The sequence below is a fragment of the Fistularia commersonii genome, chromosome 31, assembly GCF_037954325.1.
Source record: "Fistularia commersonii isolate RoL2024-O1a breed Wild chromosome 31, RoL_Fcom_v1.0, whole genome shotgun sequence".
NCBI lineage: Eukaryota > Metazoa > Chordata > Actinopteri > Syngnathiformes > Fistulariidae > Fistularia > Fistularia commersonii.
The window spans coordinates 7,516,623-7,536,995 of NC_141314.1; the positions used below are offsets into that span (position 1 = coordinate 7,516,623).

The following is a 20,373-nucleotide window of genomic DNA, read 5'->3' on the forward strand; positions in this document are numbered from 1 at the left end:
TACCACCAGCGACGCCTTTTCGACTTCTCAACCACCGGAACCATTCAAGTCAAGAACGGTAATGTTCTTGACTTCATCAGAAGTTAACTTGGTCAGTTAAGTTTATTCTTTAAAACGTGTTAAACTAAAAGTCCGCGGGCCAAATGTGATTTTATGTCTTAAAAGGCCCGATTCTCTTAGAATAAGTCAAAGTGACGGCATCCCGCCATTAGATTGCAGTGCATTTTCAACAAGTGTGTTTTAGAAGGTATCACCAAAATACTACAACTACAAGGAAAAGTTGAAGCAGGAGGACGGTTGTTTCAAGAAGGATGGAGATGGATGCGTAACAGTTTGGATTTGTATGAGTAATAAATTCAGTTATCTATTCTACACAAATGTCTGATTTATATTTATATATATATGTTTACCGTACATTCCGGACTATTGAGTGCACCTGAATATAAGCTGCTAACAAACAACCGGCTAACCAAAAAAAAATATATATATGTGTACATATATAGGCCGCACTTGTCTATAAGCTACAGATGTCCATGTTGTGAAATTTAGACATAAACATATTATAAATAAACATCTGTTTAAATAAATATATTTAGACGGAAAGATGTTACACAGAAACCTTTTTTTTTGTTTTTTTTGTACTTTAAATTAAATACAAACCGGTAACATCCACAATTACGTACTCGAAATGCTTTTTTTTGATGAAAATTATCAATAATAAATAGCTCAAGGAAAAGTCCATCCAGTGGACAAGTCGCAGTGTTCAAAGCGCGTGAGAAAAGTAGGGGCTTATAGTCCAGAAATGACGGCACACAGGCTTTTTTCCTGGACCGACAAATCACGATGGCTGCCGCAAAAAGATCTGTTTTATAAGGAGATGGGTTGCAGGAAATAAAACTGGCCCGAACACAGGATGGGCACTGAAAAAGCTGCTGGTGCCAACCTGAACTCGGACCATCGCCACCTTGTTTTTTCACCGGGAAATATCTTCCGCTGAGCGTGCAGAAGGTCATTGCTTGGAGCAGAACAGGCAGATACCGTAAACCTCGAACATTAATCACCGCTGTCTTTATCGTCCACAAGAGATGCTCAGGAGATACGACGACTGCAAACCACATGTGCGCTCACACGCTACTCATCTAATTAAACACATAGATGCCCAACAACGCCCTGTGGATACCGGCTCCCGTCTCTGCTGCCGGCCTCCGTGCAAACCACGTCCTCTCGTCCCATGGAAGGGCCAAGAGAGGTTAAGAAAAGCTCTGCCCCGGAGCTAGTTTCCGCTCTGAGAGTCACGTCATCACCAGCAGGACCTGCGGCGAATCTTCCATCAGGTACACCGTGTTCTCTATCCGGGGCAACAACATTTCAACCGGCAAGGGAGGCCCGTCTTCTCTGAGCAAATAGTGACGATGGAGTGAATACAGCTGATTATCCGGTTACCGTAGGCGCTAGTCCATGGCCGGGTTGGTTTGTACAACAAGTAGACGCTGCTTCTTCTTTTCAATTAATAATAATTTTGTACTTTATTAATCCCTCGTGGGATTTAACCCATCATGGATGAACCATGAGCAGTTGGCTGCCGTCTATCAGCGCCAGCAGAGTAGGTTGGGGTTCAGTGTTTACCTCCTGCGCCACGACGCCCCCGAAGGATGAGTTCCCATGGCGGGAGTCGAACCAGAGCCGCCTGGGTGAAAACCAGAAATCCTAACCGCTAGACTTGTAAGGGAAGCAGGAAACACAAAGAAGAAGGTAAGGATGTGAGTCTTCTTCTTTTCCTTTAGGCTTTTCCCTTTTGGGGCCGCCATAGCTAATCAACCTTCTCAGCTAACCCTATTTTCTGCGTCCTCTCTCTCACATCAACTAACTTCATATTCTCTCTCACTACGTCCATAGATCTTCTCTTTGGTCTTCCTCTAGACCAAACTCACAAACTCGCAGTCCACGGGACGATAGTTTGTCGCCCCCGCCTTGAAATGAAAATTTAATGTTTGTGTGGTCCGCGTGTTTGATGCCATAAAGGCAGGGGCAACAAACTATCGCCCCGTTGGCCTTAATTGGCCTGCAGGCCACAAGTTTGACACCCCTGCTCTAAACCTCCAGCCTGGCAGCTCTAGGTCCAGCATTCATCTGGATTTGGACCAATATATTCCGTTTGGACTAATATATTCACTGTACCTCCTCTGTTCATGACCCAACCATCTCGGTCTGGCTTCTCTGACCTTCTCTCCAAAACATCTAACATGTGCTGTCCCTCTGATGGACTCATTCCTGATCCTATCCATCCTGGTCACTCCCAAGGGGAACCTCAACATCTTCATCTCTGCGGCCTCCAGCTCTGCCTCCTGTCTTTTCGTCAATGTCATTGTTTCTAGACCATACGACTTTGTCTTGTCCACCTTTTCTTTCACTCTGGCTGATAGTCTTGTATCCCATAGTACCTCTGACACTTTCCTCCACCCATTCCAACCTGCTTGGACCCATTTCTTTACCCCTTTTCCACACAAGGTAAGAATGTGAGTGACTTTGACAAATGCCGAGCTTTGAAAGCCGGACAACAAAGGTCAGAGCACTGGCAAAGTCCTGGGAGCAACGTTAACTGCTCAGAGTTCCTCGAGGTCACATAACTATCACAGGTGGACCACGGAGGAACCGAAGGAAGTGACCGGATGAATCACAGGTTCTTTTTGTGTGAAGCATACCGGGGAACAGGAGGCACCCTGGGAAGAAGCTACAGACGGAGGTGGTGTTCTTTTGGCCACTGTTCTTTAAGTAAACCTTGGGACCCTCCGTTCATGCAAACATTACTTTGACATGCTCCACCTCCTGCGTGAGTGCTACTGGCCAACAAGCCTCTTACACAAACAGGATCTCCTCTGGTGCCGTGGCTTCTGTCAGTCCCATAATGTGCTGTGTCACTTTGCAATGCGGTCCGGGAACACTTGACTCAGATTCCCCAGATATCAAATCAATCCGGTCAACTAACAAGTCAGATCCATTCAGAGAGTTGAAGGACCATCAACGGGACGCAGCTGGTGTTGCGTGTTGGTCAGGTGGCCAGAATGCCATTCCTGATTGGTGCACATTCAACCTGGAAGGCTGTATGCAGGATTCCACCAGCAGACACACACAGGCAGACGCACACCAAGATAGAGCTAGGCTGTTAGGTCAGTGCAACAAAGCACAGATAATGGGTCCAGACAATTGGTGTGTGTGTGTGTGTGTGTGTGTGTGTGTGTGTGTGTGTGTGTGTGTGTGTGTGTGTGTTCACTATGCCATGGGCTGTGTATGACCCCTACCTCGAACACTTATATGACCTAAGTATGTTTGTACTCCGACTGACCTGTTGGTGCAGCCACTCGTGTGTGTGTGTGTGTGTGTGTGTGTGTGTGTGTGTGTGTGTGTATGCGTGTGTGTGTATGTGTGTGTGTGTGTGTGTGTGTGTGTGTGTGTGTGTGTGTGAAGTTACAAGTTGTTAAATGCTGTTAATCCCTCTGGTTTCTGGACATGGAGGCTGTGGACCTCCTTCAGAGGGACTGTGCAGATGACAACAACATCTTGGTAATTCTGCAGCTCTGAACACAAACAGACTGAGAGATGTAGATTTTTGGGGGGGGGGATTCGGTGCGACAGAAATAGCGGGTCGAAAATGAAAGCGGCGAGATCCAAAATAGTGGAGACAGAACATACATACAAAGCTGTGAGTCATGGATGAGAAACACTGTGAGAGGAAGTGTCTCCAAAGGCTTTTTTTAAATAAAACCAGCTAAATTAGTTGATTATATAAATAAGCTTAGAAATTCAAGAGCGAAACAGGGAGCGGGAGCCCCAGGGAGGAGGAGAGAACCAACGAAGAAAAAAAAAAAAAAATGAAAAAATGGGGGGCAGAGTTTATAAATGTATATTGATGTTTGAAATTAACACAGCTAAATGATCCGATTAGCTAAACAAACCACGGCGTTTGCGAGGAGACACTGGCGTATTCGGGGGGCGGGGGGAGAATTAAAAACAACAAAATTAGCTGATGTTCCCAAACAAGCCGGCAGATTTGTAATGCTAATTATTGCAGGAGATGTCTGCAATTATCTGATAGTATTATTTGTTGAACTAAAGAGAATGGGCAAACACTGCCTGACCGCAGCACGTGCGTGACGTTACATGACGTGCATGAATTTGAATTTGATTACGTTTTCAAAAGCCTTGCGAGGTCGTGATTCCTTTGGACCTTTGGACTTGAAGGTCGAGCCTTTGTCCCCAGGTCTGGTTCTTGTCAAAGAGGGTGGAGGTCCGAAGAGCCAGGACTGGATCTGACCGAGATACAGGCGGGTCCTTATTAGATCCACTTGCAAAGGTAATAAAGAGCTGGATCAACAAACGCCCCGTCTGGTCTGTCGTGCCTGAATTAGCAACGGAAGCCAGAAGGTTGTTGACAAAATGTTTACTTTATGGCAGGGGTGTTAAAGTCATTTTTACCGAGGGCCACATCAGCATCAAACAGTGAATATAACCAAAAGTAATGTCAAATAAATGTAACTACCCCTTATTACTCATTCAAATCCAAAATGTTACACATGCATTCCCATCGTTCTTGAAACAGCCTTCCATCTGCATCAACTTTTCTCTTCCTGGACATTTAGGGATCATTTTTATTTTCCTATTCCAGTTGTTGAAATTGTCATTGACGTGGATCCACTGCGATCCAACGGCGGGATGCCGTCGCTGCGTAGGTAACGCGATCGGCATGAATTGTGGGAAATGTAGTTTATGGTCGATGCACATGTTTGACTTATTTATTCTAAGACATTTTAAGATGTTCTCGTGGGCCACGTAAAATGACATGGCGGGCCACACTTGTGTTTGACACATGCTTTATGGAGTCAGAAGATTGGCCAGTTTCTACTCCAGGGGTTTAGTTAATCGGGGTACGTTCTACAAACACTGGATTCAACCTCACAAACATCATCTCCCCCGACGTCAACTGTCATCCAACATAGATCAAGTCCTCAAAATGGACCAGCAGAGGATGGACCTTCAGTGGCGGCTCAGGAGCTGCTGGTGACAGCTGAACACGACGATCGGGACTGCAGAGAATCAAAAGTGCCAGACTTGCTTCTACTCAAGACCTTCTAGATTTAGAAGCAAGGCAGCGAACATGTACCGCTGACCCCTCACACCTCGGACACCACCTGTCCTCCTCCTCCTCTCTGATAGGAGGTGCAGATCACGGTACGCCTGCACTGCGAGACAGGGGAGCAACTTCCTCCCCGCAAAGCAAGAGCGGTCAACACGTGGATGCGCCTCAACACCTAACAAGACCATGTCATGATGACTAATCGCCTCATCTTTGCACCTCCCCACTGACCACAGCACTCCTGTAGATCTTCTCATTACTGCTTAAAGACATTGGACTTGTTTACAATGTTCTCTATGGACAGGCTGACAGACAAGGTTAGACAGGAATCTCCATGGACCATGATGATGGCAGACGGCATTGTGATCATAAGTGAGAGCAGAGAACAGGTAGAGGAAAATCTTGAGGGGTGGAGGTATGCTCTGGAAAGGAGAGGAATGAAGGTTAGTCGCAGTCAGACAGAATAAGTGTGTTTGTGAGCAGGAGGAACCTGAGCGGAACAGTGAGGCTTGAGGGAGTGGGGATGAAGAAGTCGGAGGATTTCAGGCACTTGGGGTCAACAGTCCTTAGGAACAGAGAGTGCAGAAGAGGTAAAGATGCAGGTCCAAGCAGGTTGGAATGGGTGGAGAAAAGTAACAGGGGTACGATGAGATACAAGACTATCAGCCGGAATGAAAGGAAAGGTGGATAAGACGATGTTGTGTGGTCTAGAAACACTGACACTGACGAAAAGACAGGAGGCAAAGCAGGAATGAGTCCATCAGAGGGACAGCACATGTTAGATGTTTCGGAGAGAAGGTCAGAGAAGCCAGACTGAGATGGTTGGGTCTTGTACGGAGGAGGGATAGTCAATATAGTGGCAGATGGATGCTGGAATTGGAGCTGCCAGGCAGGAGGTCTCGAGGAAGACCGAAGAGAAGATCTATGGACGTAGTGAGAAAGGATATGAAGTTAGTTGATGTGAGAGAGGATACACAGAATAGGGTTAGATGGAGAAGGTTGATTTGCTGAAGAGAAAAGCCGAAAAGAAAAGAAGAAGAAGATTGTTCACAATATTCTCGCCTGATGGTTGTTGATCATCACACCAGCAGGAGGTGCAGCTGTGAAACCGAGCCAAACCTCTTGTATGTGAGACCAGACCCGTTCGGGAAGCCGATTCCGACCGTGGAGATCCTCCGGGAGAATCTCGGCATCTCTCGGTGTGTCCAGTTTATCTTCAAACTACTTGTTCGGTCCAAAGTGTGGTTCGGATACAAAGATGTGAACTCGTGGCGCAATAGATGCAGATAAGACCGATCAGGATAGGCTTCCCGGCCCTAAGAGAAGATCCATCCCGATGTTGGAGGTGAAGTTTTTTTCACGTTGCCGCTGCCTTTCACAGACCCCGTTTTTAAGTACGCATACTCAACTTCTCAACTTGCTCCATTAAGAAAGGAGTCCACTCTCTCCTTGAATTTTAAATCACTTTTAAAGTGAGAGACCGGCCCGTTCTCTGTCTACGTGGGCACTAATAATTTGAGAAGGCTGAGAACATCTTGTCTACCTTTGTGGTTTTTAGAGTAGGCACGCAGATGTGTGTGTGCGCCCTCGTCGCAGGGTGTTTTTCCCTGACAGCCAAAAACACCTGCGTTGAATAAAACATCAGGTGTAAGGCCTTCGTCAGTAATGCAATCTGACGGCCCATACAGTCATTTACCTCGGGGCCTCAGACGGCCGCTGACAGGACTTTGCAGGGGGGGGAACAATGAATAGATGTGATTGCAATGATATAAAACACATATTTACATACATCATCTTCTTCTTCTACTAAAAATATTCATGGAACTCCAAAGTCCTTCGGGATGAGCTGGCCTCTCCTGAAAGAAGATGGACCCGCGGGCCACCATGTAGAAACGGACGAAAACAAATCAAGTCCTATGTTTGTTTATCTTCCGTCCCCGCTGTGATTGGACGGGAGGTGGGTTCACCTGGACCAATCACAGGGATTCATGTTGAGACGTTCAACCCTCCGACCTCTCATTCACACGTCCGGAGAACCCTGAGGAATCCCGCGTAAACACGGGGGAGAACATGGAGACTCCACACAGGAAGCAACCCAGCGGGAATTGAAGTCCGATTTACTTAAAAACATGCTGTGGAAATTAAACCAAAGACCCTGAATTCCAGATTCCTCATCCCTGGAGATCCAGATTTAGCCCAGCGCCCAAAAAGAAGCAGACACGGAACAGGAAAAGGCAAGGTGTATATACATGTACATGTACACCTAGCATCGGGATGGATCTAGCAGTATATATAGATATACTGCTCAAAAAAATAAAGGGAAGACTGAAATGATATGTAATGTCCCTGGAACGAGTCAAAATGTCCTTAAAACAAGTCAAAGTGAATCAGTGTCGCTTCCTAAGTGGAAACTTTGATTTCACACAAGTGTGATTGACTTGGAGTTACATTGTGTGGTTTAAGTGCTCCCTTTATTTTTTGGAGCGGTATATATACTTACAATCATACTTATACTTAGGAAGCAACACTGATTCATCTTGACTTGTTTTAAGGACATTACATCAAAATTGGATCAGCCTGTAGTGTGTTTTTACGCTTAAATTTTGACTCTAAATCCAGACTTCCATGCGTTCATACATTTGATTTCTATGTGATTTTGTTGTCAGCACATTCAACTATGTAAAAAACAAAGGATTTCATAAGAATATTTCATTCATCCAGATCTACGATGAGTTATTTTAGTGTTCCCTTTATTTTTATTGAGCGGTGTATATATATATATGCACATACGTATATAAATCATTTTCATCCTGTCTATGTGTGAACTCATGAGGTCAACTACCGCGATTGTTGCGCCGGTTATTGAAAGAGGATTATTTATCTATGTGTGTGTGTGTGTGTGTGTGTGTGTGTGTGTGGTTATCCTTGACGGTGGAAAAAGACTTGAATTAATCATGATTGGTGAAGCTTTGTGACATAACTCCTTCTGAATGTCCTGACCACCAGCAACTCACTTAGTCCACTGTGCTGAAGTTGGGGGTTTTAATTGTAAAGCGGCCTAAGAGTGTGTGTGTGTGTGTGTGTGTGTGACCTAAAATGCATGAACTCAATCCTCGAACTGTCTGTTGTCCCTCCTGAGGAGATTGTTTCCAGACACCGTTGCGAGAAATCAATGAGTGTACATCATTAGCAGTTGGACAGGTGAAAACATGGAGGAAGGGGGGAGAGGAAGAGAGGAGGATGAGTAGAAAAGAAGCAGGACAAAGCAGCTGCTCTCATCTAATTCAAGTGGCCATTAGCAGAACAGCGTCAGACTCGTCATACTCCAAGTACCTCCGCTCTTGTGTGAGTCAAATTCAGATCCAAGGAAAACTCCAAACACTGTTTGGCATCTAGAAAGGCTGACTGCCCATGCATGGCTCAATAAGACCAGGGTTGGCATGTTTCTATGCCCCTTCTGAAGGAGAAGAAGAGCTCTGTGAAGATGGAGGGGTTCTTGTGAAAGGTTTTGTATGCAGGACTGGACGTGACGGGAAGGAGCTCATGAGAAGCCGTCCGGGTGACGGCGGGGCGAAGGATCGAGAGGAGGCGACGGAGACCGGAGAGTACGGAGAGAAAAGCAGCAAAGAGAGCTTCTCCTCCTCTGGAGATGTCTCCACCAAGACACGGCCCTTCATCCAGCTGACCGTCCACGTCTTACATGCACGTCTTCCTGGTTACCTCTCTTTATCCATCAGGTGGATTATGCAAGTAAAAAAACTACCAACTCTCTCTCTCTCTCTCTCACACACACACACACACACACACGGATACTCAAATCACATTAGCAGTGAGCTGATGTAAATGACTGCTCCTCCAGAGTCAGGTAGAAGCCTGTCTCAGAGTACACCCCTAACCCAGGCGCCGCTCCGTGGAAGATATTGACATTATGGACGTGCCTACAGGAACAATGAATGCATGAGGCTGCTTGCATTGATTCCTGCACGCTAACATTAGCTCATGCAAATGTGCTGCGCTTGAATGTTGTTCCGGTGTTTGGGAGCCTCACACAGTAAAGGATGAACTGAGCGGGAAAAGATGCAGGTTCTGAACCAGTCTAGATTTACCTGCTGAAACCAGAATCGGTAAAGTGGGCCCGGATCATTAGCCGCCGGTTCAGGCTGTGTATTTGCTCCATGCAGGAGGCGCCATGTGACGCTATTAGCATAAAACACAAGCACAACAATCCAGACAGAGCCCGTATTCAGCGGCTGCTTATTATTCAGGACGCAGGTGGTCGACGGCGGCCCGCCGATGGGGGAGGGAGGGTGCGACCCAGCTACCGTCTCCCTCCTCCAGCTCCTTGGACGAGTACGGAGCGGATATTCAGCCTGACACACCACCGGTGGACACCGGTTTGCTGGGTTGCTATGGCAATGAAAATTAAGAGGAGCCATATTACTAATGTTTTATATGATAAACACCAACCGCACCGATGGAGGATTTCGTAAGAGCGACGCCACCTTCTCCGCCGGTAGGTCAGAGGGAGGACCATGATGGACTTTCATTTTGCATTTTTCCCATCGTTTTTCTAAACGCGGTTAACATCTGTGGAGCTGCTGTAGCTGTCAGATATATATCCATGTCTATGGCTGTTCCTGGGCTCTTCTTGTATTCTAGACGTCTGTGGGAATCCAACCACCACATCTAGATGGTTATAAGACCCGAATGACTTTGACAGAAAACTAGCTGATGGATAGCAAAGTGACTCCATCATCTCCATCTCATAAAGTGTCACAGCTTCTTGTTACCCTCACTTATTACCGTTACATGCACCAGAGCGGCTTTCTCCTTGTGTGCGTCTTTGGGAAGATGCAGCTTCAGAGAAAATAAAATGAATAAATGAATAGAAATCCGTCAGAGAGGCGCTGAGGAACGGTCAAGCTGTCGTTGGTATTCGGTCAGAAATGTTGCTTCAATCATTAAAACCATTTTCGGACCATGACGGGAAAGTAAAGTGCACGCAACTAGTTGAGAAAACCTTTCAAATCATTTTTGATTTAACATTTCAGGCTATTTAACCGCATCTCTTCCGCTCATGACTGTCTTCTCTCCTCTCTCTCCGCCCTCCCTGTCATGTCTTCCCCTCGCTCCCATCGGACACCCAAATCCCGTCCATCTCCCAGAAGGTCTGCTGTCAAACAGACGCTTACCTCTGCTCCGGCGAGTCTCCAAGGCCGGACGCTAACTCTCGATTTTACAGGATGTTGTACTTTGTGGACAAATTCAAGCTTCCTTATTTTGCAGAGCTCAGAATCTCAATAGAGGCTTGAGTTACGAGCCACGTTCGGGTAATTCTGACCGACGGTAAAGGGTTGAGAATTTGAGCCAGGATGGAAAGTTTGGCCACTTGTTGTGTGAAGACCTTCTTGTCTCCTGGATGGATATGGACATGAATACCGGAGTAGCTCGGGATCTCTGTCCACCTATTTGAGCCGGTGTTCTTGACTGAACAAGACAACCGTCATCACAGAGGACGATCCATGCAATCACGTGTGCTCGGAGCATACCGTCCACAGGCCCGTGATTCCCCATCGCAAATCGCGTCAACTTCTGGAACACGACTCCAGAATAGTCCTCCGGTTACCCGCCAAACCCCCGGCCGCTCCGTCCACTCCTCTTTCGTGGCGAAAGCCTCCGGTTCAGGGGATCCGTCGCAAGCGCAGCCTTCCCCAAGTAACAGGACGTCTTTCAACACCTTAAAGTGAATCTTTATTTCTACCTCGCTGCTCAGAGATCTTAATTAAGAGGCTTTTATTCCTCCTGAAAGTCATTTCTCACGAGGTCTCCCACGGATAATTGCTTTACGGCTAATGAAGAAATATGCTTTTGTGAGTCCCTTTGATCGAAAGCATCTGCAGGACGATGTAAAGTCTATCAAATCACAATAGTTGTGAAAGTAAATGAGTCTTTATTAGCCTGGCGGACCGGCTGACAGATCCTCATTACCGCCCCCCGGGCCACTGAGCGAGGCCGGATTATTATTTGGGACGTGGGCTGGGTGGGCCGACTTGAGATTAGAGATTGTGTTCCTCTGCTTCTGAAATGCAAATGCACTGTTTGCGCTCGCTCTAGCGCACAAATAAATCATCTCTGCATTCAAGAAGCATCAAAGTTAGATATGCTTTTGTGATTCCGTTCCCGCTTTGATCCTCAACAAGATGCATTATGGGAAAGCGCTATGCTATGCTATTCACCGATATTGATGTCTGGCATACATTATATTACTTACTTCCAGCTGAGGGTTTTGGAGTTTGGTTGGTAGTGGAGTAACAGCTCGCAGGTGTCACGCTCCAGCCACGCCGTACAAAGCGGCGAGGAACTCCCAAGCATTCGCCGGATTAACACTCCAGGTCGCCCGGGGCTAAAAATTTGATTCGACACCCTTTAGAACCCTGCAATTTTGTGCATGGTGCACTCTTTCACCTCCGGGTTCTCAGCAACCACAGTGTGAAAACAGACCACGTGGCAGGTTCATTATATTTAGCCTGCAGCTTCACAGGCTCCCGTTATAATATTATTTTTTGCCACTTAAACATGACTGTACTTGCATTGTAATTATAACAGCTAAGTGGGGAAAAAAGTAAAATTGCCAGTTGTAGCGGTCGCTCGTGGAGTTTCTATTCAGCTGGAGTTTTCATCCCCCTCCAAACACATAACTTCCAGGACGTTTAATCATCTCCAGAAGCTTAGAGCTCTGGTTCCAGTGAGTCAACACAATGCAGACAATGCCTGGATTTCAAACACTCGACCGCACAGACTTCACAGCGAATCAGGAATTCTGCGCTCCGGAAATAATGTTATCACAATATCCATGTCTCAACGCTCTCCCATTGGTCAGGTTCCCAGGGGGCGGGGCTTGATCAACCGCACCGTCTCTCCAGGCGTCCACCGTTCTTATTCCTGTTATGAATATTAAAGCTATGACTGTACCGTGTCAGCTGTTAGCATGTAGCTGTTAGCACGACCGGTGTAAATGTCCCTCCCAAGCCTGTCCTGTCCTTCTTCCTGTCCTGGTCGAGGCAGAAGGCCGCCCACGCTGGGCTTGGATCTGTCAGAGGCTCCTGCACGGGTAAAGGGCACCGGTCATTCCTCACCGTTGTCTCCAAGGGTTAGCGTGAAGGTTAGCTTGCTCCTCAGGTTCCTGTAGCTTAGTGGTCTAAAAACATTTTTATCACCGCGGACCGGTCAACGTTTGACAATTTTACCGCCGACCGGGTCGAGGCTGGGGGTGCATGTAGATAGTTTATCATTGCGACTATAATAATAAACGTGAGTCCACCGAGCACTCGTATGCAACTTTATTAGCAGCTTCCTCGTAACATTGCGGCATAACATTGGTATAGTGAAGGCTTCATTGCCTCATTACCGCATATTATGCAGAGCGGCTTGGTCTGTGGGAATCACCTCTTACGATAAATCCACATTTCAAGTAGAACTCCTGGTATTGTCTGTGAAAATCTTTCTTTTTCATAGAAGTTGTAGGCTCTTCTTTTGTCTCTTCGTAAAGAAACCATCCATCTGATCCCTGTTTTTAACTCGTTTTGCTAGCTTGTCGGTTACATTTTTGGTGTTAAAGTGACCAAGCTGTAACCGAGAGATGCCGGTCATTTTTCTAAATGAAAGGTTTTTCTAAATATGTATTGTTCAGACTCAGATAGTAAATCCGACGGAAATGATTGATTATTTCTTGTGCACCCCAGTACCAATTGATCCGCGGCCCGGGGGTCAGGGACCACTGATGTAGATCATCTAAAAGAAGGTGGTCCAGACTTGCTCCACATGGAAGGCATCTTCAGACATCTGGGTTTGGATTCAGAACTGTAGAAATAACTTGGGACAACCAGCTGTTACAGAAGACCTTCTTCATGGAATCCTCACCTCCATTCCAACCACACACGATCAGAATCAGGGGCTCTGATTTTTTCAAACTTTTTTTTTTTTCTCAGTCTCAGAGAAGAAGGATGTGAAGTTATCGAAACCAGCCAGACCCATTTGGATGAACTAATCCAAATCAGTATCAGACATAAAATGCGGCAGATGCTGAACCCTGGTTACATCAGCTGTAGCAGCGGTAGCTTATGTAATTAGCTTGAGCCCACATGCCAAACTCAAGGCCTGCGGGCCAAATGTGGCCCGCCACGTCATTTTATGTGGCCCACGAGAACGTCTTAAAATGTCTTAAAACAAATAAGTCAAACATGTGTATTGACCACAAACCACATTTTCCCACAATTCATGCTTATCATGTTTACCCGCAAAGTGACGGCATCCCGCCATTGGATCGCAGCGTATCCACATTACTGGAATTGAGAAATGCAAATGACCCCTAAATGTCCAGGAAGAGAAAAGTTGATGCAGATGAAAGGCTGTTTCAAGAAAGATGGGAATGCATGTGTAACATTTTGGATTTGAGTGAGTAATACTTTCAGAGTCATTTAACAGGAGTAGTTACATTTATTTTACATTGCATTTAGTTACTTTTTCTTTTATATGTGGCCCTTTGAGGGCAACCAGTATAGTGATGTTGGCCTCGGTGAAAAATGAGTTTGACACCCCTGCTTTCGGGGCTTTAGTTTTAGGGTTATAGTTTAGGTTATACGTCATCCATGCACCCGCTGCGGTGAGTCTTCACAACTCGCCCGCAGTGCTCTGCTCGCCACTACTCAGAGGTTTCATGGCAGGGTCCGTGTAACAAAGCCCTTCAAGGCCGGCGTGCCTTTCGAAACTAGGCTGGGAGTTACTCATAATTTGGCCTTTACGGAGCTGAATGAAACAGAGCAGCTGAATGAAACAGAGCAGCTGATTTGGCTCGTCCCGGGACCGACTGCCGATGGTAAGTATTTACGGCCTCGTCAGCGCTGACAAGTCCGCTCTGTTGGCACAAAAATCGCCAGACGGGGGAAGAAACGGACTTTCTCATTAGACGCTAACACTTGGCCGGAGCGTCACGAGTAAGGTTGCAGCAGAAAAGGGCGCTCACTGAGTCACAACTCTGCTGAACGGAACGCCGGGCCCCGATTCACGCGTTTCATGCTAACAGTAGGACAACAGATGAGACTGGATAGCACGCTAGAGCCCTGGCATGGAACAAGCAGCCTGGGAGCGGCGAGGATTAGCACGCTAGCATCGCGGCGTTCATATCGCCAAACGTGGCGCCGCTGGAAATGGGTCAGAGGGCGGCACGAGCTCAGCCCTGCGGCCCGGGGTCTCGGAGATCAGACAAAGATGAGAAGACGTCGCCTCCTTGCCTGGCAGCGGTGTGTTCTGATAGGTGAGGTGAAAGGGAGAGCGCAGCGAACATGAACCTCAAGACAGATCCAGACTTCGCCACTGTTTGGATTATGGTGTTTAATAAGAGCAGAGTAGTATCACATAGCAATCCCGCTGCCTTTCACTATCACTTTCTGTCATCCAGTGAAAACCTGGTGAAAACCCGGGGAGAGAGGCAGGACTGGCTGAGCGTGGGAGGAGAGGCCGGCAGGACGGCCCTTTCAAGGCGCTAATGGACGACGTGCAGCCGTCACTCTCGATGCAGCGCCCAGAACGGACGGTTCATTTACGCCGCGGGCGCTGCCGGGGCAAGAGGAGGGGCCGCACTTCACGGCGGCGGTCCAAAGGGAGCCGAAGGCATTACGCCGGGCACGGCTCGCATTATTTTCCAACATACTGCTACTGCTAATACTATCAACTCTCACATTATTAACATTATTACTATTAGCAATCATTCACTTTTTCATTCATGCACACGTTGTCTAAAGCGGAGCAAAAGGAAGGATCCACCCTGGATGTATCACACAGCTTCACACTCAGACACATGCAACCAGTCACCCTTTCATTCACACAGACGCAAACATTCACCCTCACATTCAGCTCATACATGCAGAGACATCCATTCTTTTACAGACTTCTGGCGAAGAAGCCAAATGAAAAGGTCACACTGAACTGAAACCAACCATTTATGTATCAGATAAATGTCTGTGTTTATGCCTTCAAAAATGCACACAAACACACACTCAGACTCACTCACACACTCTCAGACTCACACACAGGGCCTGGGTGAAGTTAGCCATCTCAGCAGAGCTCCTTGACAGGCGTTACTTGTCAGGACAGTGATGAGGTCAGAGTTTTTGGGGCGGAGTTTGATCCTGATTGACGAAGACAGTCCTGACACAGTCCTCAGCAATCAGCCACCCACCACACACACACACACACACACACACACACACACACACACACACACACACACACACATAGGCTGGCTGTGGAGGAGTGTGTCGTACGGTTGTGTGCAACCCTGCATGTCCAAGCCACATGTTGGGGAGATGAAACAAACAGAACACACACACATACACACACACACTCTCTCTGAGACACAGATCTGCTGGACGGAAGGCTTTGTCAATCTTCCGGTGAAACCTTATCGTCCTTGCAGATAAACGCGGCCCCTTTTCAACGAAGGAATAAATAGAGAGATAAGAGGAACCTCAGACGTCGGGCGAACGCATGTCCTCCTTGATCGAAGCAAACAGCGGCACTTTGATCGCCGCCAGACGGAGTTGCACCTTTGACAAAGACCCAAACATGTTGCGGGAGATTTATAGGTCTTTGTACTAAATGTAACTGCAGAAAAATAAAAGATAAAAAAAAAATTATGTATAAATGTGGATCTGTGGGGGTTTGAACATTGTCTTTTTAACTGTCTTTTTATCTGCAAGCACACTTAGATATGGGACTGAAGGAACAACTAAATTCATCAACTAATTAACTGCCAAACAAACGAGTTACCAGATAAGCAACCAAATAATTAAATCAAAAAATAAATACACATATATGAATAAAAAAATTTAAAAAAAGAAATAGATAGATAAACGAATAACCAGATTAACAAATCAACAAATAAGCCACCGCATAAAAAAAGGACCAAACAATTATGTACAAAAACACTTAAATAAATAAATAAAAATAAATAAATAAAAAAGCAGCAAGCTCATCGCTCCGACTTCCCCTCAGGACAGAGCTGCCATCTCAAATATTTAACGTGGCATGACACCCCAACTCTGTGGCCTCAGCCGACACCCGCATCACATCCCATGGTAATCCATCCCATGATATCAGCGAGATTGAAATTCATAATGGTCCTCTGCACATTCAGCCGGCCCTCCGTTCTCATCGGCAGATGACTGGAAATCATTCAGAGGTTGATGAACTTCATGTCCAGCTCTGATCCCTCAGACATTTCAAGACAACATTTGAATTAAAGATGGGAACCGAAAAATCTGAGTTCTGTGGGAACGCGACGATTTAAACTGGAGGCCAAGCTGATGTTTGATTTTCCTTTTCCTCAATTTAACAGAATGAAGGACCTGCAACCCTGAGTGCAAACAAACAAACACACACACACACACACACACACAGACACGCCGTATGTATGTACTGTATGTTTGTCATCTCTCCTTTACTAACTCACTCACTCACACAAACACACAACTTGTATTAACGCTGACATAGAGCTCTGTAATTCACTGGCTGGAGATCAATGTGACCTCCAGCTTGACCTCTTCTTTCAGATCCTGCACATCTGCTTGGGTGAGTCACACACACACACAAACACACACACACACACACGCACACGCTGCCTTCATTGGTTTGACACATCTCCACCTCCAGCGAGACGTGCAGATGCGTCGCTGTCGGTCCGGGAATCTAATCCGGTGGCTTTGTGGTCGCTGCAGATCGATGGTATATCCAGGCAGCTTTGTTCCGCCGGCACACTCCATGATATGTGTGTCAGAAAATGTACCAAATGAAGAGAGACGGACAAATGTAGCCAAAAAATATGCGGTGCAGTTTCTCCTCCATCAGCCTGATAAGTGATACCAGCTAGATTAAATATCAATTGTTTCTTTGCTCAAAGTAAATGTATTCATCACCGTTACCGAAGTGGAAATTCAATAATAAAGTAATTATCTGATAATCAAAATGAAGCTGAATTAAATTAAATTGAATTAAAATAAAATAAAATTAATTGAAATGAATTTTAGAAAAGGCGCTGCTGTTTCTGACTAATGTAGACACGTTTCGATTGAGTTTGTTTTCTCTCGGTTTAGAAACAGCAGTACGAAACAGGACTTTTAAACGCAGCCCTTAGACCGCATGTGTCAAACTCAGAGCCCGCGGGCTAAATATGACCCGCCATGTCGTTTTATGTGGCCAACAAGAACATCTTAAAAGATCTGATTGTCTCAAAATGAATAAGTCAAACAGGAGCTTTGGCCATAAACCAAAAAATTTGCACAATTCATGTCGATCATGTTTATCCCCAAAGTGATTGATCCCACCGTTAGATTGCAGTGTATCCACATCAATGCCATTTTAAACAAGAGGAATAAAGAAATTCAAATGATCCCTACAAATCCAAGAAGAGAAAAGTTGATTCAGATGGAAGGCTGTTTTAAGAAACATGTTTGCGGTATGTCTGTTTTGTTGTGAGGCAGTGTCGGTTGTCAAAGAGCACCATCTACGTCGGCATTTTGACACCAAACGCACAGCTAAGAATGCCAAAGTTAGCTTCCAGAAAAATGACAAATAGTCCAGGAATTAAAAGCCAAACCACGATGGCAGCAGAATGTGTTTACTGCGTCCAAAAACACTGCGGCAGTGAAAGCGAGCTTTGTAACAGAGCAACTAATAAACCCTTTTTTTTTTCACATCTATACAAATGCATATGTAACATTTTGGATTTGAATGAGTAATAAATTCATTCATTTAAAATTAAGGAGTAGTTACATTTAATTTACATTACATTTGGTTACATTTAGTTCCATGTATTTTGTTACCGTTAAATACGTCCCTTTGAGGGGAACCATTATGCCGATGTGGCCCTCGGTGAAAATGAGTTTGACACCCCTGCCTTACATTATAGCATTTATATTTTGCCGAAAAAAAGGTCGGGAGGGTTTTCACCTATTTGGCTGTAAATATTTACTCATATTATAATCAAACCTAAAATATTAGCATACTTTTTGGAAGTCCAGATTTGCTGACCTACGTTTTCCAGAAGGAACCAGAATGCTGATAAATGTAGGAGCTCAGTCGGCACCAGATGTTTACACCGAAGTGTTAGCATAACCGGGAGCCGACCAATCACTGAGCTCCGTCTCGTGATGGGAGGTACTACAGGCGGACTGCGTGCACAATGTCGAACATGAAGGGTCCAGAAATGGGACCCTGAGGAACCCCAAATCCCCTTCAGGGTTATCAATGGACACGAGTCACCGCTTACATATTGTTCCTTCTCCTTTCTTCACTGTTTTCTCCTCCGCTCTTCATTCCCCCTTTCCTCGCCTTCCTCTCTTCTTTCCGCACGACTTCCTCATCCTTGTGATGTTCACTATCCTTCCTATATTCCTCATTTACCACCAACCCACAGCTTTTTTTTTCCTTCCCTTCTTCTACCCACAGCTCAGTGTGTAATTGGTTCAAATATGAAAGAGAGTCATTTGCATAATTAGCTAATGTTATGCTTCACACACACACACACACACACACACACAGAGTTAAGATCACAGGCTACCCACACAGAGGGCTGATACCTTACATGATACCTGGAATTGAAAAGAATGATAAATGATTAGATTGCTCCTCCAGCCTGATCAAAGATGGCACCCGTGTTTAATTCGGCAGATGGTGCGCGCTGCACCGTGCACGATAGCGGGATGCAAACCAACGACATGCACGCGTTCGCTGTGTCGGAGCAGCGGTTTCCTAAAGCTGTGGGTGTTCTGGTTGGTCTCCCGGGATGGATGGATGAATGCTTGACTTGTGTGTTTGTTTTTGGAGATGTGTTCCCTTATTTGGCTAAATGTTAGAAGTCGTGCTCACGAACCGGCGGAATTGTTTTGCCACGTTAGCTTAACGTTAGCTTAACGGCAAAGAACCGTAGATTCATTGCGAATTCTTGAACGCGCCGCAGCTGCTCGGACGAACGCGGCTTCTGATCGAATGTGACGACACCGGCAGTGAACGCAGCGTCCGACAACCGCAACCACGGTTAGCTTAGCATTGTGCGCCGACAACTGTTTGTTCAGATTTAACAATGGCTGGCTGGAGAACCCCGGCCCTCGCCGCTAATACGATCTCATTGTTGCATAAAATAGGGGGTGGTGGCGGGGGGGTACTAACCAATTATCCATTGATAACAGCTAATCAATTCTGTTTTCATGCTGTAATTGCCTTTTTGCTGCAATTACAATCATTCAGCAGCGGTCTGTGTGACCATTGTGTTTTCTATCCAAACACACACACACACATATCTGGTAAGAAACACAATGTTATGATGCACAGAAGGAAAAATGTGTGTCCGTATCTGCTCAGGCCGGCGGAGAAGCACCGAGTGATACTCGCCCACCAATCAGGTATTGATTGAGTGCGTTTAACTCTGAAAATCTAAAGTCACTTTCGTCCACAGACGCGGCGCCACAGCGACATTAACTCCCGAATCCAAACCGACGGTCATGACATGAACAAACGAAAACGCCGCCTTTACTTTCCCGGGTCACCGGGCGCTGAGACGACGATGACCATAAAATACAGCAGGTGAGCTTCGTGTCATTGCTCTTTAAAAAGAGGATCCTGTGTGACATTTGAAGATACATATTCATAAGGTAGGTCTTCAGCAGACCCTCAAAACATGGGTCGGCCCATTCCTTCAGTACAAATCCCTTCTTTTTCTTTCCTTTTAATGCGGCGATCCTTCCTCCCTCCCCCCCGTGAGGGTCGCCTCTTTGACCCCGAGCGTTTCGTCCAGCGCTTTGCTTCAGCGAGTCGGATCGGGAAATCAGAAAATCAGATGAAGTAAGATGCTAACAACCCTTCTTTGCCGGCGTACGTTCACGGCAAATAGCGCTCTTCATCCTCTGAGCGCCGCAGACGGCGCAAACGTGCACGTCCACGCCGCAGAAGGACCACGGAGCAGGAGCCGGGTGTTTAGAACATCCAAGACCAATCGGTGACCCCGTTTTTTCTTGTCGGGAATGAAGAAGGTCTCGGCCTCCCCGGAGGAAACAACGCACTGACGATTTTGTTATCTTGCTCCAAGGCCTGTGTGGGTCCGCAGAGGAGAGACGTGACAGGGAGAAGAAGGAGAAGAAAAAAAAAGAAAAAGAGAAATCCACTTCCCCATTGTGCTGCAAACACACGTT

The 20,373-nt window shown here is 46.2% G+C and overlaps 1 protein-coding gene across 2 annotated transcripts in view; it reads right to left on the minus strand.

Annotated features, from left to right (window-relative positions):
- il1rapl2 (interleukin 1 receptor accessory protein-like 2) overlaps positions 1-20,373 on the minus strand; it is a 305,106-nt gene that overhangs the window by 195,790 nt on the left and 88,943 nt on the right. The gene's annotated exons all lie outside the window — the stretch shown is intronic.